The 17,136-nt window shown below is 34.8% G+C and overlaps 1 long non-coding RNA gene across 1 annotated transcript in view; it reads right to left on the minus strand.

Annotated features, from left to right (window-relative positions):
• Positions 1 to 877, minus strand: part of LOC117803811 — a 36,489-nt gene extending 35,612 nt beyond the window's left edge. Inside the window, exon 1 of the long non-coding RNA XR_004627905.1 lies at positions 59 to 877. This is a non-coding gene — a long non-coding RNA (uncharacterized LOC117803811). The remainder of the gene's footprint in view (positions 1 to 58) is intronic.
• Between the last annotated feature and the right edge of the window lie 16,259 nt (positions 878 to 17,136).

The following is a 17,136-nucleotide window of genomic DNA, read 5'->3' on the forward strand; positions in this document are numbered from 1 at the left end:
TTTGTTTAAAAAATTTTAATATTAACTAAGCCAAAATATGCAAGATATTTTATCTTACCTTTTCAATGCAACCCATTCTAGGAGGTCATGGAGCACATGATGTAGTTTTTTTTCCTATTAATTTTTGTTTGGTTTCTTTGAATTCAAACTATAATTGACCTTATCATTCACTAGACTTTACTCTCTAATCTCTCTCCGATCCAGTAATTTCTCCTCCCTTGTCTGCATTGGTGATTGCACTGCCAAGGTAAGTCCTGAGACATCTCTTAAAGAAAACAAACAAGCAAAAAAACAAAATAACTCAATCCATGTAGGCAATCACTCACAGTGCCCTCTATGCAACCTACAGATCCCCATCTCTCTGTTTGTATGTAAAGTACTTCACTAGGATATGGTATGGCTCTTCCTCTACACCTGGAGAAACCTCCAATATTCTCTAAGCCCAGGTAAAGACCTACCTTCTTCAAAAAAGTGTGCCTCAATTTTTATTTATTTTTTTTTTACAGACAGTGGCTCCTCTTGTCTGAAAACTCCCAGCTTTACTTTTCTTCAACCATTTATTATTTCCCTGAGTATACACTTGTTTTAGCCATCTTGTTATTGCACTTCTCGTATTTTTTTAAATTTTTTGCACTTCTTGTATTTTTAAATCATTCATAGTATTGATGAAGTTTTACCTATGTGTTTTTAGAGCATGAGCTTTGAGTGTGAGGCTATGATTCTTCTTTGTAGGCCCCCATGCAGAGATCTGCATGCCCTGTGAAACTTTTTCATCCTGTCTTCAAGATGTCTATGAGTGTACAGCCACACCTCAGCCTGGTGACTATGGAAGAATTTAGAGAAAAAATGTTTCCAGTGTAAATTAACATAGAATAAACTAGGCAAGCATACTTATTTGATTCCTTTATAATTTTCACATATTACATTTATATTTTAAATGTGTTCCACATAGATGCATATATATACATATATGTATGTATACAGCTTTTCTTATAAATAAAATGGCTTAGTACACATCTTGATTTTTTTATATAGACTTGGAGAAAGGGATCCCACATTCTTCTGGAACAGAGAAATGGGAAAATCAGCTAGTGCAGGGGATATCTTTCCTCCAAGAGAAAACAGAAAACTTCCTCCAGAAACCAAAATCCAATCAAATTTTGAAAAGCACATTTTATGCATATAAAAATGGATAATACTTGAATTATCCACTCATCAAAGCATTAAACTCAAAAACTAACTTCTGCCCTCCAGGATGGCGCCATTGCACATTTCTGCTCTAGAATAATTCATGTGGATATATCTGGCAGCCAAACATGAAAGTGTGGGTGCTGAGTGGCTGGCAGCTGGCCCAGTATTTAACCCTGCTGTTTTAGAATGCCATAAAATAAGCACAATTTAATCTTTCCAAATCATTTGGTCAGTGACTGTGATTTCCGCAGAAAATAACTTCAAAGAAGACAGGCACCTTTGTTGATGCTTGTTTAAGCAGCTTTGAGTGCCAATGTATTTAAGAATAGGAAGCACAAACCTCAAAGCCTGTAATACATTCTTGGGATTATATACCAAGGGGATGTGTAGACTGGCCTATTAAATTTCCCTGGTGGTAAGGATGTGCTTAGATTGGTACAAGTAAGAAATTATGTCATCAGATAAAAAGGATGGCTCAGTCTGTAGAGCATGCCACTATTGATCTCAGGGTTGTAAGTTCAAGTCTCATGTTGGGTGTAGAGATTACTTAAAAATAAAATCTTTATTTATTTATTTATTTATTTATTTATTTATTTATTTGACAGAGATAGAGACAGCCAGTGAGAGAGGGAACACAAGCAGGGGGAGTGGGTGAGGAAGAAGCAGGCTCATAGCGGAGGAGCCTGATGTGGGGCTCGATCCCAGAACGCCGGGATCACGCCCTGAGCTGAAGGCAGACGCTTAACTGCTGTGCCACCCAGGCGCCCCTAAAAATAAAATCTTAAAAAATAAAAGTCATGACAAGCAGAGAGATACTGCTTGTTAAAACTCTATGGAAGTAGAGACTTTGCCATAGATACTGAGAAGGGACTGATGGTTGCCAGAGGTGGGGGTAGATGTGGATGAAATGGGTGAAGGAAGTGAAAAGGCACAAACTTCCAGTAATAAAATAAATGAATCATGAAGATGTAATGTAAACATGGCAACTATAGTTAATAGCATCATATTGCATGTTTGAAGCTGGTAAGAAAGTAAACCTTAAAAGTTCTCATCACAAGAAAAAACAATTTTTGTAACTGTGCGGTGATGGATGTTAAGTAAACTTAATTGTGATCATTCAAAAATATATACAAATATGAAATCATTATATACACCTGAAACTAATAATGTACATTAATTATACCTCAATTAAAAACAATACAGAGACTTTGGTACAAAAAAACATAAATTAGTGTATAAAATTGTGATGTTTACTTGTGACCTGGAAAAAACCCAAACACTTCTTTAGGATACTCTCTGTAATAACCTCATTTAATTTAAGACATGGATCTGAAATAAAGATTATATCCTTATGTCTTATGGTTAGTCAGAAACATAATAAACAACTATTTTTTAAGCTGTCATTTGACAGTTTTGGAGAATATTACATGATTTATTTCAATAATTGTATCCATTATATGTGGAGACAAACTCTAGGGAAAGTAACTGATCTCCCTTGATTAAAGCTGAGAATCTATTTCAGATTAAGGAAACCAAACTTTATACATTCTATCATGTAGGAGCCAGTTATGATAGTTAAAAATTTTTGTTATTGTCAGTAAAACTCTGTGGTATGGTTTATTATTAAGATCTTCTCATCTTCCCTTGATTAATACAAAATGTATGGAAGAACAAAAATGCATTATTTCCCAACGCATTTATCTAATTTAGATTTACATATACACAGAGTAGTTTAAACAAAAATTACTTCTGGGTTCAGTTGGTTAAGCATCTGCCTTCGGCTCAGGTCAGGATCCCAGGGTCCTGGGATCTGGTCCCCTATCAGGCTCCCTGCTCAGCGGGGAGCCTGCTTCTCCCTCTGCCTGACACTCTCCCTGCTTTGCTCTCTCTCTGAAAAATACATAAATATAACCTTTTAAGAAAAGAAACAAAATTACTTCTTCTAATATCAATAGCACAAGGCAATTTACATTCTTTATCTTACCACTGAAGACCAACATAGATAAGTCACATTACATATTTTATTAAGATCTCTAAGATCAGGGCGCCTGGGTGGCATAGCGGTTAAGCGTCTGCCTTCGGCTCAGGGCGTGATCCCGGCGTTATGGGATCGAGCCCCATCAGGCTCTTCTGCTATGAGCCTGCTTCTTCCTCTCCCACTCCCCCCTGCTTGTGTTCCCTCTCTCACTGGCTGTCTCTGTCTCTGTCAAATAAATAAATAAAATCTTAAAAAAAAAAAGATCTCTAAGATCATTTCTGTCATTAATTTTGTCCATGATTTGTTGTGCAAATATTCTATCTCATTTTCTGATGACAATTTTTAATTCTCTTCTCAGTCTCTTATATAAGTCAACCCACTTCTTAGATTTTTAGTTCCTTGACCTCTTTCTCTCATACATTCATTGCCAATCCATATTTATTTTCTTCCCTACTTGAACTGGGCTCCATGATTTGTCCCAATACTACTCTCAAATTCTTTGCCCCTTGAATATCTTTCTGTTTTACTTTTTAGAGGGTCAATTTCTATCTCTGGCTTATTCCAACCAGTTACTTTCTCTGTTACTTTCTACCAGTGATTACCAGGAAAAATAAAATGTCCTAACTCTATTAATAAATGCCATTACAAACATGATATTAGCTGGAGCTATCTTCATAGGAATTCCCATTTCACCATTTATGTTCTTCTCATACCTACCTGATTCACTCTTTACAAAATATCCATCTTCCTAAATCACAGGGCAAAATTTCCTCTTCCCAAACCCCGCAAGAATAGGAGTCTGGATCACCGCACAAGGAAAGCAACCTAGACTAAGAAAGCTACTCGTTGAGGGTGAGGGGCATCTAAAACAGGTGGTAGAAGAAGGGATTAGAGTATTAATTACTCTCTAAAAGATGGCTTAATGAATAACCCCAGAATAAACCTAACATTTTCTGATTCTTTGTGTAGCAGGAGTCTTACCTTTTCTTAAAGAGTGATGTCAATTATTCCTACCAGTATTGTGATTCATTTGCATTCCTCATGGTCTCTGGCATAAGGAGCCTCAAGTAACTGATTGATAGCTGTACCATAGAATTCAATGGGACTATTACGGTGTATAATGATGGAAGAAGTCTTTTTTGAGAACCAGAACCTCTCGATTCACAAAGCCTAAATTTGTGGCAATGAGAAGCACAAGGACCCCAAGTATGTCACTGGGAGTGATGCTAACAGGAAATATTCTTACTTAGACTGCTTGGATCCCGGATCCATGTGTTCTCCTTGAAGATGAAAACCTAAGATAATGGTTTGATATAGAGTATCCACTCAGCCCTGAGAATAATCAGTCCTGGAGGAGGATGCTTGTAGGGTATAATTTCAAACTTGTGTCTCAGCTGTATCTTTAGGAGGCCACGATGGTGTGCTCCCAGGCTAGTGGCTTCTGTGTGGTCTTATATGGAAAAGAACCAATGGATCTCTTGGTCATTTTCCTAATACTATACCTCCTTTGATATAATTATCAAAATTATTTGGTATTATTTGTGAATAAAACACTCTGTAAGCCCTCAGATAGTGGGTCCAGAGAAGGTTCTGCTGGCATGAAAGTCAATCCCATACCAAGGATATGTGTCAATTATAGTCAAGATGAATTGTTGTTACTTTCAGAGTGGAAGGATCCAATGTAGTCAAGAAGCTGACTGGGACAGTGGTGTAGTAGAGTCCAGGATTGATTTCCTTGCTGACAACGTGGACATTCAGCAGGGACAGTCATTAGATTAACACTGGTAAGTGGGAGCCCATGATCCAGAGCCCATGCATAGCCTCCATGACAACAGTCTTCACTGTCCACTGTGCCAGCACAAGGGTGGATTATGATGAAGCCTGGGTGATGTCTACTGGTCAAGTCACTGTATCAGTTTGGTTGGCTGGTGTCTCTTCTGTGGATGGTGTGTGTGTTCTCTGATAGATATTGACATATGAATCAAAGGCCTTCACATTTTGTGCTTGTTTCATAAGTCCAAATATATGTCGCTTCTCCAGATCTCCTTGTCCTCAATTATCCATTCTTCCTTTCCAATGTCCCTGACCAACCAGCTGGGCTATTGCCACTGTCTATGGGTGCATGGGACCTTGAAGTATTTCTCTTTCCACACAAAGTGAATACCAAATATAAAACTCCTAGTCTACTTATTGGGAGATTTTTCCTGTACCACTGTCTTTCAGGGAAACCTCTGCTTGGAGTTGTGATTCAGCCATTCGTTTTCAGCTAACACCAAGATAACATACCAACCCCTTAGGGAACTCATTACTGAGAGGCATTCTCCTCCATCAGCTGTTTATAAGTGACCTTCAACACTGCCATAGGTGTGACTTGGGGCAGATCTGCTGGTACAAGAGTGGTAGATAACATGGGATGGAGGAGGGGGTTGAATTTATTCTCTCTGCTTACACCTGACTCTGAATTTACCATTTCCATCCTACGACTAGAGGTCCCTCTGACCATATTACTTAAATAATCTGAGAAAACATAGTTCTCTGACTGCTTGATCACTGGATCTCACAGGGCCAGAAGCTCCATTCCTACCAGGGCCCAGTTATATACCAGGAGCTGACATTCAGTAGGTATGGAGTTCACTGTAATAAATGATATGTTCTTGTTCCAGAAACCCAAGGGTCTATGTTTTAATATTCCCATCAGTGATACCTCTGGTATTACAGTACCATAGGGGCAATGTTTTCATTCTCCCAGTACAGGTACTTCTGGTATCACAGTACAATATGGCTCAAGTGGCATTGTGCTTACAGTATATTATGCCTTTTCCTGCTTTAAGTCCCACTAAAAACTGGTAGTCTTCCTTCATCCAGAAGATGTATTGGAACATTATTCCTCCTAAGTGCTGAAGATGATAGCTACAGAATTCAGAGTTTTTTCAGAATAGTGAGTTCTATGCTTTTTTCTTAGTAAACTTATTTAAATTAAAGGTCCACTATCAGCAAATTTTGCTTTGGGCTGGTGCTGTATGAACTTGGACAGGAACATTTTTACCTCTTTATTTAGCATTTCCTTCAACTATGCTCCACAGTTGCATTAGGCAATACCTGTTACTTTTCATTAAAAGAAATCATAGGCATTTTTATATCATATTATAGTTATCACATATACCTTGAATTATTCTTTTTATACATTATTTTAATATTGTGAGTTATTAGAACTGCCTCTAGCTCTTAATTTTTAGGAATTTAATTAAATAGTACATTTATTGCTGCATCAAAAATGCATGTTAAACATACTTGATATAATATTTCCTTTATAGTTTTATACATTTTATGTCTCTTATTTATAAATATTTTTACTCTATAATCTTCTACAGAATGCCACAGAGGTCTAATTTATAACATAAAATTGTTCAGAATGCTGTCTCAACCAAGCTTCTCTCTTTAATGCATGCTCCTTTATGACGTTCAGGCTTCAGCTTCAATGGCAACTCTTCAGAGGTCTCCCTGACCACCCACCCTAAAGCAGCTTCCTGGGTGCTTTTTACAACATCCTGTTTTTGGATTTTTTTTCATCATCATGTTTATAAATGCCTTATATTTCCTTGTTCACATGGCTGTTGTTGGCTCACACTTGATCTGGTTGACATTTCCTTCTTAAATGTCCCACTCTAACATCTCAGGCTTATCCCTCTGGACTTTCTTCAGTGGATACATTTCCTTTAAATGATAATTTTCCTTAGTTTTGTCCACCAACACTTTTTTATTCTCTAATTCATTTTCCTATGTGGATAACTTCACTCACAGCCACAAGTCCAAACATAATTAAAATGTATTATTCCCAAGGGGATATACAGACCCATAATCCCTTATCTGTCATCCTGAAATCTCTAAAGCTCCTTTTTTCTACAAAACTCATTGGCAGCAAAACATTACCTGAAATGACAAAATAACCTTTATTTACCTCATGCCCTGTGAATATAAATACATCTCACGAATAGAACTTGTATTTGGGTTATTACATGGTGCTGTCAGGATCCTGCTAAAAATGCTACCTTTCATAGGACTGGAGTAACACATTACTTTTTAAGATTGCAAAACTGTGAAATTGAGAAGAGATCAAGACATCATATTCATATTTCTAGCCCAGATTGAGAGGAGTCAGCCTTCTTCTGGGCATTCCACAAACTTAACACAATTTCCTTCCTAACCTATTTACCAGCCACGTATCCATTCACTTCCCTAAGGACACCCAGTGTTTGGCCATGTCTGATCAGGTTCCTACATGCACCATACTGCTCCACACCTCTGTCCTGGACAGTAACAAAGAAGAATTAATGAATACCATCCGGGGAGACTTCTGATTGGATAATTATTGCTGAAATCCTTACCATTCTAAATCAAAGAAATGCACCTTCTAGTATTTCTCTTGCTATTAGATTCCTTAAGTGAAGGAGGCACATCATTTTCCCACAACCAAACACAGTGCCTGGCTTTGTGTTATCTGTTCTGTCACTTAAGCTGAGTTCCTTTATTGTCCCTCTCACCTTTCTCTTTAACCTTTACATCAATCAATCATGCCTTCTGAATCCATCCTCTCCTCTCTATCCTTTATGGCACCGCTATGTGCCCTCATTATCTCTCACCCAGTGTCCTGAGATACTGTCCACTGTTTCTCTGTCAATTCACTTCCTGTATAGTCCGTTATTGTTCTAAATGAATGATTTAATTGTGTTACATGCTAATTTTTAAAGTCTTAAATGACTTTACACTATCAGTATGATGCTCAAAATTATTAGCATGGCATAAATGTCCATGATTTGCCCTTAATCTACTATTCAAGCAATACCTTGTATAATCCAACACCAATTTTTTTTTTACTTTCCAGTAATACTTCTGTGATGTGAATCTTCTTGCTCTTCCCAGAATGTAAGCCTCCATACTGATCCCATGTCGAGAATTAGATGACAAGGAGGCCAGGAACAATTTCATCAGTAAATTTGTAGAAATTCTCAGGAAAAACAATAAAACAAAATCTTTTGCCATGTAAATATATCAAAGAACAAAATAAGCTTATATTGTCATTTTTTAAAAATAGCATACAAAAAGGAAATTTTCATTCCAATCTAACTTAAGTTATTCAAACTAACAGCATATGACAAAAATATCACAATCCGATCTAATTTGCAATATGAAGATCATAAAACAATGAACATGAAAATCCAGCAATTTAAAATTTTTAATTTAAAATTGCTTTTCTTTCATGAAAACTAAGTATATTTAGTATTAGGAAATCTGTTAAGAAAACTCACTGCATTAATAGAATAAGTGATGAAAATGGCACATCCAGCTCAAAATAAATGGATAACCATCTGACAAAATTCAATATCCACTAATAAATCAGAAATAAATGGATAGTTCTTTAATAATGTTAATTTTTTTCTAACATAAGCCAGTAAGAACATACTTTGGAATAAAACATTGTTTAATTAGTATTAAAGTTAGTACATTAGGGTTCTCTAGATAAACAGAACCAATAAAATATATATAGATATATATGAGAAGATTTATTATAAGAATTGACTCACGAGGTTATGGAGGCTGATAAGTCCCAGAATCTGCTATCTGCAACCTGGAGAACCAGGAAAGCCAGAGGTATAATTTGGTCAAAGGCTGAAGGCCTGAAAATCAGGTATAAGAAAAGGATATAAGTACCATAGTCCAAAGGCCCAGAAGCTTCAATGCCCAAGGGCTACAGAACATGGGCATCCCAGCCTAATGCCAGAAAGAGAATTCAGCCTTCCTCTGCCTTTTTGCTCTATTCAAGCCCCTTCAATGCATTGGATGCTGCTGCCTGTATTGCTGAGGACAGATCTTCTTTACTAAGTCTCTGATTCAAATGCTAATTTTTTCCAGAAACACTGTCAGAGACACACCCAGAAATAAAGTTTGCCAGCTCTCCAGTTATCCGTTAACATAGTCAAGTTGATACACAAAATTAAGCATCACTGTTAAAATTAAGATAAGCGTATCGGTTAGCACTACTATTACATAATTATTCCATATGTAGTCAACACATTGGTAAATATATATATGTATATATAAAGGAAAGGATGACACAAAATACATTGGCAAATATATACACAATATATTATTGTGTGTGTGTGTATATATAAATATACACAATATTAAACTAGTAAATATATATCATATATATATATAAAAGGAAAGAATGACACAAAATTTTAATTTTTTGTATACTATAATTTCTTTAGAAAAGCAAAATAATTGCATAAATTACTAGAAATTATAACAGTTTCCCAATAAGGTAGCCACTTGCAAAATAAATTATTTTCCTTTACCAACAGTATCACATATAAAATAGATGTTCCATTCACAAAATCAATAAAAATATAACATACCTATAAGGAAACTTTAAAAGTAATAGTTAATGTCCACATGAACATGATTATAAAACTTACTGAGGGACATTAAAAAAATTTTTAATGGGATATATGTTACTGGATAGTAAATTTTTTAATATTTAAAAATTTCCTAAATTAATGTGAAAATTCAATGCATTCCCAATGAAAGCAAATCTTTCTGTCTCTTTGGTCTCAAATCAAACATGAACTAAGAAAATTCTCTGAAATATAAACAATGAGTGTGATCTGATCCTACAAAGCATTAAATTTTATTATAAAGTTAAAGTGATTAGAAACACTTGATATTGTTGTGGAAACAAACATATCAATGGCACAAAAGAAGGAATCTAAAAATAGATGCAAATATGCATGGGAAAATAATATATGTAAAAGTTGGCATTTCTACATAGTCTAGATCATTCATCAAGTAGTATTGAGCCAAACAGCTTATAAACTGGGGAGGGGAAAGCCTGGAAAATAAACCTAGACAGCTCTTGCACCAAAATAAATTCCAAATGGAATTCAAAGTGTTATGCATGTAAAAAAACAACAAACATTGTAAGAAATTATTTATAAATATCTTTCACCTTTGAGGTAGAGAAACTTTTCTAAATATGCTGCAAAATTCAAAAGGCATAAAGAAAAAATTTAATAAATTTTAAAACATAAAAATTAAAAAATATAAGGAAAAAAAGGAAAACCCTTAATAGAGTAGGAAGACAAAAATATGATAGTCAAATGGGTAATAATTACAATAGAGAGAAAAGTCCTATAAATCATAATGTAAGCAGAGATTGACATGAAAGAAAATTTATCAAAATTTCCCAAAATGACATTTCAAAGTTAAAATTATCCAATGACCTTAAAACATATAATTAGTTTCTTCATCTCAACAATGCAAAAAATTATGAATACAAACAGTGAAATACCATTACCATATGGCTGACAAATATTTTTAAATGATGAATAAGGCAAATTGGCAGTATTTACCAAAATTTCAGTTGCACATATTTTTGAATCCCTAATTTCAATTCTAAATATCTATTCTTCACAAATACACAAGTGGCAAAGATTTCTGCATGAGTTTGATATGGAGTAACTTTTGTAGTAGGGAAATCCTGAAAATAGCATAAACATTGTTCAAAAGGGGAAGAATTCAATAAATTAGCATATGAACTACATAATAGCATGAAGCCATCAAAAATAAAATATATATGCATGATACATTTGCATATGAAAAAAAGGATACTGTAGAATAAAATACAGAATAAGATCCTATTTATGACGGACAAGTAACTTTTATGTATTTTTAAAGATTTTATTTATTTATTTATTTATTCATTTATTTGGAAGAGAGAGAGAAAGAGAGAACACATGGGTAGCGGGGGAGGGGAGGAGGAGCAGAAGGAGAGGGACAAGCCAACTCCATGCTGATCGCAGAGTCCCATGCAGGGAAAGCAGTATTTAAATTAAGGACACATGCCCACATTGAGATTTTTAGAAATGCACAGTGTGGAGGTCCCTTAAAAAGTTAAAAATTGAGCTACCCTACGATCCAGCAATTGCACTAAATACTGGGTATTTACCCCAAAGATACAAACGTAGTGAAGAGAAGGTCCATATGCACTCCAATGCTCATAGCAGTGTTGTCCACAATAGCTAAATCGTGGAAGGAGCTGAGATGCCCTTCAACAGATGACTGGATTAAGAAGATGTGGTCCATATACAATGGAATATTATTCAGCTATCAAAAAGAACGAGTTCTCAACATTTGCTGCAACATGGACGGCACTGGAGGAGATAATGCTAAGTGAAATAAGTCAAGCAGAGAAAGACAATTATCATATGGTTTCTCTCATCTATGGAACATAAGAACTAGGAAGATTGGTAGGAGAAGAAAGGGATAAAGAAAGGGGGGGTAATCAGAAGGGGGAATGAAACATGAGAGACTATGGACTATGAGAAACAAACTGAGGGCCTCAGAGGGGAGGGGGATGGGGGAATGGGATAGACTGCTGATGGGTAGTAAGGAGGGCACGTATTGCATGGTGCACTGGGTGTTATACGCATCTAATGAACCATCAAACTTTACATCAAAAACCAGGGATGTACTGTATGGTGAATAACATAATAAAAATATTGTTATGGAAAAAAAAAGAAATGCACAGAGATGATAGTAGTGGAGAGGGGAGTAAGATTGGTATGTGAGCAGCAGGAAGGGGAAGGAAAAGAACAGTAGAGAGAACAGTAAAAATTGCCTTTGAATCTTATATATAGTTCTGTATTGCTAGGAGGGTTTTTGTTTGTTTGTTTTTTAAATTAGCACATACTATTTGTATTATTTTTTTAAAGGAAAAGAAAAAAAGAAATTGTGCTAATGCTCATGTTTGTATAGGAGTGATAAAATAGGCATCCTCTTGACAATTTTGTTGGCAATGTAAATTATAGATTTTGGAAAGCATTTGGTAGCAGCCTCATAAGTCTAATTATATACATACATATTTCTCTCTCTAGATATATACTATATGTTATATATAAACCCAAGTATGCTTAACTGTTTACGAGAGAATACGCACTGGAGAACCATTTCTAATAGTCAAAATCTGGAAACAACCTAAATATTTTATCAATAATGAATTGGCTAAATGAATTATGACTTATTTATGTAGGGAATACAGTGCAATATTAAAAATATTGGTGCATATGGGGTGCCTGTGTGGCTCAGTAGGTTAGGCCTCTGACTCTTGATTTTGGCTCAGGTCTCGATCTCAGGGTTGTGAGATCCAGCCCTGTGTTGGGCTTCACACTAGGCATGGAACTTGTTAAGATTCTTAAGNAATATATATATATATACATATGCGTATCTCCATGTATTGGCAGAGAAAGTGGTCCATGAATTAGTAAGCAAAACTAAGAAGTTGCAGGACAGGACCTAAAATTCTATCTAGTTTTATAAAGTAATAATATTTTTTACATAATAAAGATATGAACTGTTAATGTATACCACATTGGTGTATACAGGTAAAAATCAGAAATAATATACATGAATCTGGTAACATATATATGTTGTATATTAATATACATATATAATCTTTGATATATTTTAAGGGTGAGCTTAAGGAAATTCTCTAAATTTCTGCTCTCCTATTGTTAAATGCTTTCAAAAAATTATTTAGTACTCTTAAAATTAGAAAAATAAGAATATATTATTGATAATTTCAAAACTACCTAAGTTTTTAGAAGTCCACGCAATGTTTTACTATGAAGCATATCTGGGTGAAATTAAATATATGCTATCTTCTTTGCAAAAAGTCAAATGACACTTTAATATATGTAAGTACCTATTAATTTGCTGTCACTCTTATTAAAATATAAATACCCAAGAGCTCAAATATTGCCTAGTTGTACAAATCACACCACTCATTCAGGTGATGTTAAAGGGTAAGAACACTTTCACATTATTTTCACAGAAATTAGCTTATCTCTGTGTAGACCTTCATACTACAAATATTTGCATCAATGCCCGTATCCTAAAATTGGTATTTTTCCCTCAGTCAGTAACATAAATATTGTACTTAATGACAAGATTTTCCATCCTCATTTCTTGTGGTTGTACGTGAGAATTTTTTCTTTTTCAGAAGTCCGAATGTAGAAACGAATGAGCCACATCATTACTAACCAACCCACCTTCCACCTTATGCATTATGTGTCCATTCTTTTTTTTTTTTTAAGATTTTATTTATTTATTTGACAGAGATAGAGACAGCCAGGGAGAGAGGGAACACAAGCAGGGGGAGTGGGAGAGGAAGAAGCAGGCTTCCAGCAGAGGAGCCTGATGTGGGGCTCGATCTCGGAACGCAGGGATCACGCCCTGAGCTGAAGACAGATGCTTAACTGCTGTGCCACCCAGGCGCCCCTATGTGCCCATTCTTAAACAATTAGAGTTTATATTCTCTTGTGAAAAAACTTGAATCCCATAAGGTATTATGACACTGACACTGAAATTCACAGAGATAATATTTAAGAAGAGTTAATTATGCTTTCAGAAGATTTTATCTTATTTCAGACTTTGGTCATACTTAAAATCTTTTATCAGTGTTACTTTGTGAGTTAAGGAAAAAATTAAATATAAAAATTTAGTTTGGCAAGGTAAATTTCATTTATTTTTTTATTTTTTAGTAAGGTACATTTTAAATATGAGAAATCAAAGTAATATATGAACTGAATCTAATATATTCAAGTTAGTAAATATGTTAAATATCTAATTTATACTGGATTGAAAAGAGACCATAAAAGCATGATAAACATGATTTTCTTAAACATATATTGAATAAAAGACTACCTTAATGATAACGTTAATGTTTTGGTTTAATTTGGACTTAATTTTGGAGGTCTTAGTTACCTATATAATATTTATGCATCTTACAAACTCTAAATAATTTCATTTTACATAAAGTCACAAGAAGGTAAAACTCTAAAAACTCAAAAACTCTAAAATTCAAGTTGATAAGAAAATAACACCAGGAAATAGATAGGTAGGTAGGTAGGTAGATACATACATACATACATATAGACAGACAGACACATACATACACATATTCGTTAGAGGCTCTATGTTATAAAGTCAGAGGTTGCAAGGTAAAATATATGGATTACCATTCCTTACTACTGCATTATATATGTGTATACATATAATACATACATATACATAACACACACACATTTAATACTGCATCTCCTGGACTCTAGAAGCAGAATGCCACCTCACAATCACACTCGCCCACACTCACCCTGATTTAGCAGTTTAAAGGCTAAGCTACTTCATCCTTTAGGGCTGTTTTTTAATTTTGAATCATTTCCTCTAGCTTTCCATGGTAAAGTATATTTTTTAATATTTTATATAAAAAATACTGAATGGCCTTATTAGCTGCAAGCTATAAATGCCACAAAACAGATTTGGAAATTGGAACATACCCAACATAAATGGTTACCAACAGTGAATAGGAAGGCATACGAAACAGGGCCGTAAAGCCACCACACAATATGAGGAAAATCATTAAATGATCTGGAAAAGCATCAAGATGGCTGGCCTCTTTGTAGTTCCAGCACAAAGACTAAGACTTATTTCTAAATATTTTCCCTGGTGGGGAATAACAGCTTGAAAATAATCCCAGATGTATTCATTTGTGTAACCATTTGCTTCTTGTAGCATATAGGCATGGAAAAATTATTGAAGGCTTCAATTCTGGACTTGTATTTTTTAAATGTCAGGCTTTTGAAAAATAGCACCATTTTTCTTTAAAACCATTCATTTACCTGGAATGTTGGCCAGCAGGCCTATAATATGGACTTGGTTTTGTTAAGATTGAAAAAATGCCCAATGGCGAAAGAGGAATGGGCAATTTTAGTGGATATAACTAAATATGAACCCAAACTCAAATGAGCAAATGTCCAAGCAGAGTAAAAAACAATGTTTTTATGCTTCTAAGCTAGCCAAGGATTTCTAGATCCTGTTAAACATAAATTTAAAGAAAGAAAGTAATCTAGAAGGTTTTCTTTAAAGATACTGGAAGCAAAGCATTGGAAATAAAGTTTAAGACAGTCGACTTTATACTTAGGCATTTTTGTTTCCCTTGAAAGTATCCTCTCATTTTGAGATTATTCTAGATATTGAGATAAGAAGTCCAAGAGCTAAATGTCATTTTTAAAAATGAATTTTCAAACACAGATAGATGAAACAATTCACAGTTGTCAATTGTTGGCCAATTCATTTAAACTCAGCTATTCAAAGTTCTAAAAATATATATAATTCTAAAATTTAAAAATATATCTTTAAAGTAGTGACAGTTTGGCCTCAGTTCTGTAAATTTTCTGTTAAGTATTAATTCTGCTTTCTACATATGAGTATACATTACTTTTTAAGCAGAGTCTCTTATAAGTGTGCTGTGTATGCCTGTGTGAGTAGGTATACAGAGAAAAAGAGAGTGAGATTATAATTCAGTGTCCTTTTCTTCACTTGACCAGATTTTGTCTTAAAAATCATTGGGGAATGTCTAACTTTTGTTGGTAGGCATTCCAGTGTTAAAATAAACAGTGGGTAATAACTATTGTTATTAACTAGAGTGCTGTTCAGAATGGGAAGGGGTATGTTTGAACCGTCATCCATTTTACAAATATTTAATGAGCACCTATAGTATGCCAGCCACAGTTCAGCAACTAAGGTTTCAACAGTGGCAATGAAATCTCAGTACATCACTCCTCTGGAATGCTTCTTCAGAAAACAGAAAATCATTTTCCGATTATCAAAGGAAAACAACTGAAGACAAGAAACAAGTAGGAGAGCATTTCTTCGGATTTCTACAGAAATCTATTTTATAAACATTGCATCGATCTTATAATTTATGTAAATGACTTGCCACCTGTGCATGTGTAACGGATATCCTATACCTTAGAAGAAATGTCTTTGGCTCAAGTGATCTTTTGCTTGGAGACACACTCTAAGCGACATGACGATGACACCAGAAGGAATGGATTCGATTAATTTCAAGTGAAAATAAGGAACTCAATCTAAACTATGTAAAACTCACCTCACTCTGATTTATTGTTCTTTCATACCATTGAAGCTGCAAATAAAATTTATGAGGGAAGAACAATAAATTAGGATTGGATAAAGGCATAATTTTCGGCCTCAAGTTGCTTGTACAGTTAGATTTTAGCACATAAAATTGGGAGCATAATGCTAACAAGTTAATAAAATCAGCCAAGTGTTGACATGTAAAAACATTTTTTTTTTAACAATTGGTTGGTCCGATCAGTTAGCCTTGTTGACAACTTGAAATTTTGAAAACCTACATTACTTATATTCGATGAACATTAAAAATGTAGAAAAGTTCATGGATGCATGCAACAGAAGTTCACTGGTCTTGGAATACATTTGGGGGGTGGGGAAGTTGCCTTTAAAGTTAAAACTGTAAAATTACCACATAATAAAATGCTGTGCTTTGAACACTAATTGCCCATTTATTTATTTTTTTTTTAAAAAAACCTCCTTTCCTATAATTACGGTGTGATGTATAAACTTTCTTTGGTTTCACTGAGGTGTGTTTTATATATTTTCAGTTCTATGGCTCTTTTCCATTTATTCTTGATTTTAATTTTACTAATATGCATTAGTATCAATCAGGCATCACGTCTACGAAGATCCCTACAGCGTTTTAATTGAGAGCAAATTGCCTTCAATAAATGGGGCCTCCTACTGGCCTAGAAAACTGGCCCACCCCAGTGGCTGGGCACAAATGCTCATTGAAGAGTTAAACCGAGGCACGATAGCCCACTTTGTCGGCTGCCTAGAGGGACGTTGTCAAGTCTGGGACCCTGCTGCTTTATTCCTATAACTGTGTTTTAGAAACACCTCACAAGTGGAATTGTGGTTGCCTCATCCAGAAAATGTGGAAAGGATTAATGTGGCATGTAAAACAAATCACTCCTGAGCTCAGCTGAGAAAGTGGGTATTAAAAGCACTCCAGTCAAAAGAGCTTTAGTGAGAGG

This window comes from Ailuropoda melanoleuca, chromosome 1 (assembly GCF_002007445.2).
Source record: "Ailuropoda melanoleuca isolate Jingjing chromosome 1, ASM200744v2, whole genome shotgun sequence".
Taxonomy (NCBI): Eukaryota; Metazoa; Chordata; class Mammalia; order Carnivora; family Ursidae; genus Ailuropoda; species Ailuropoda melanoleuca.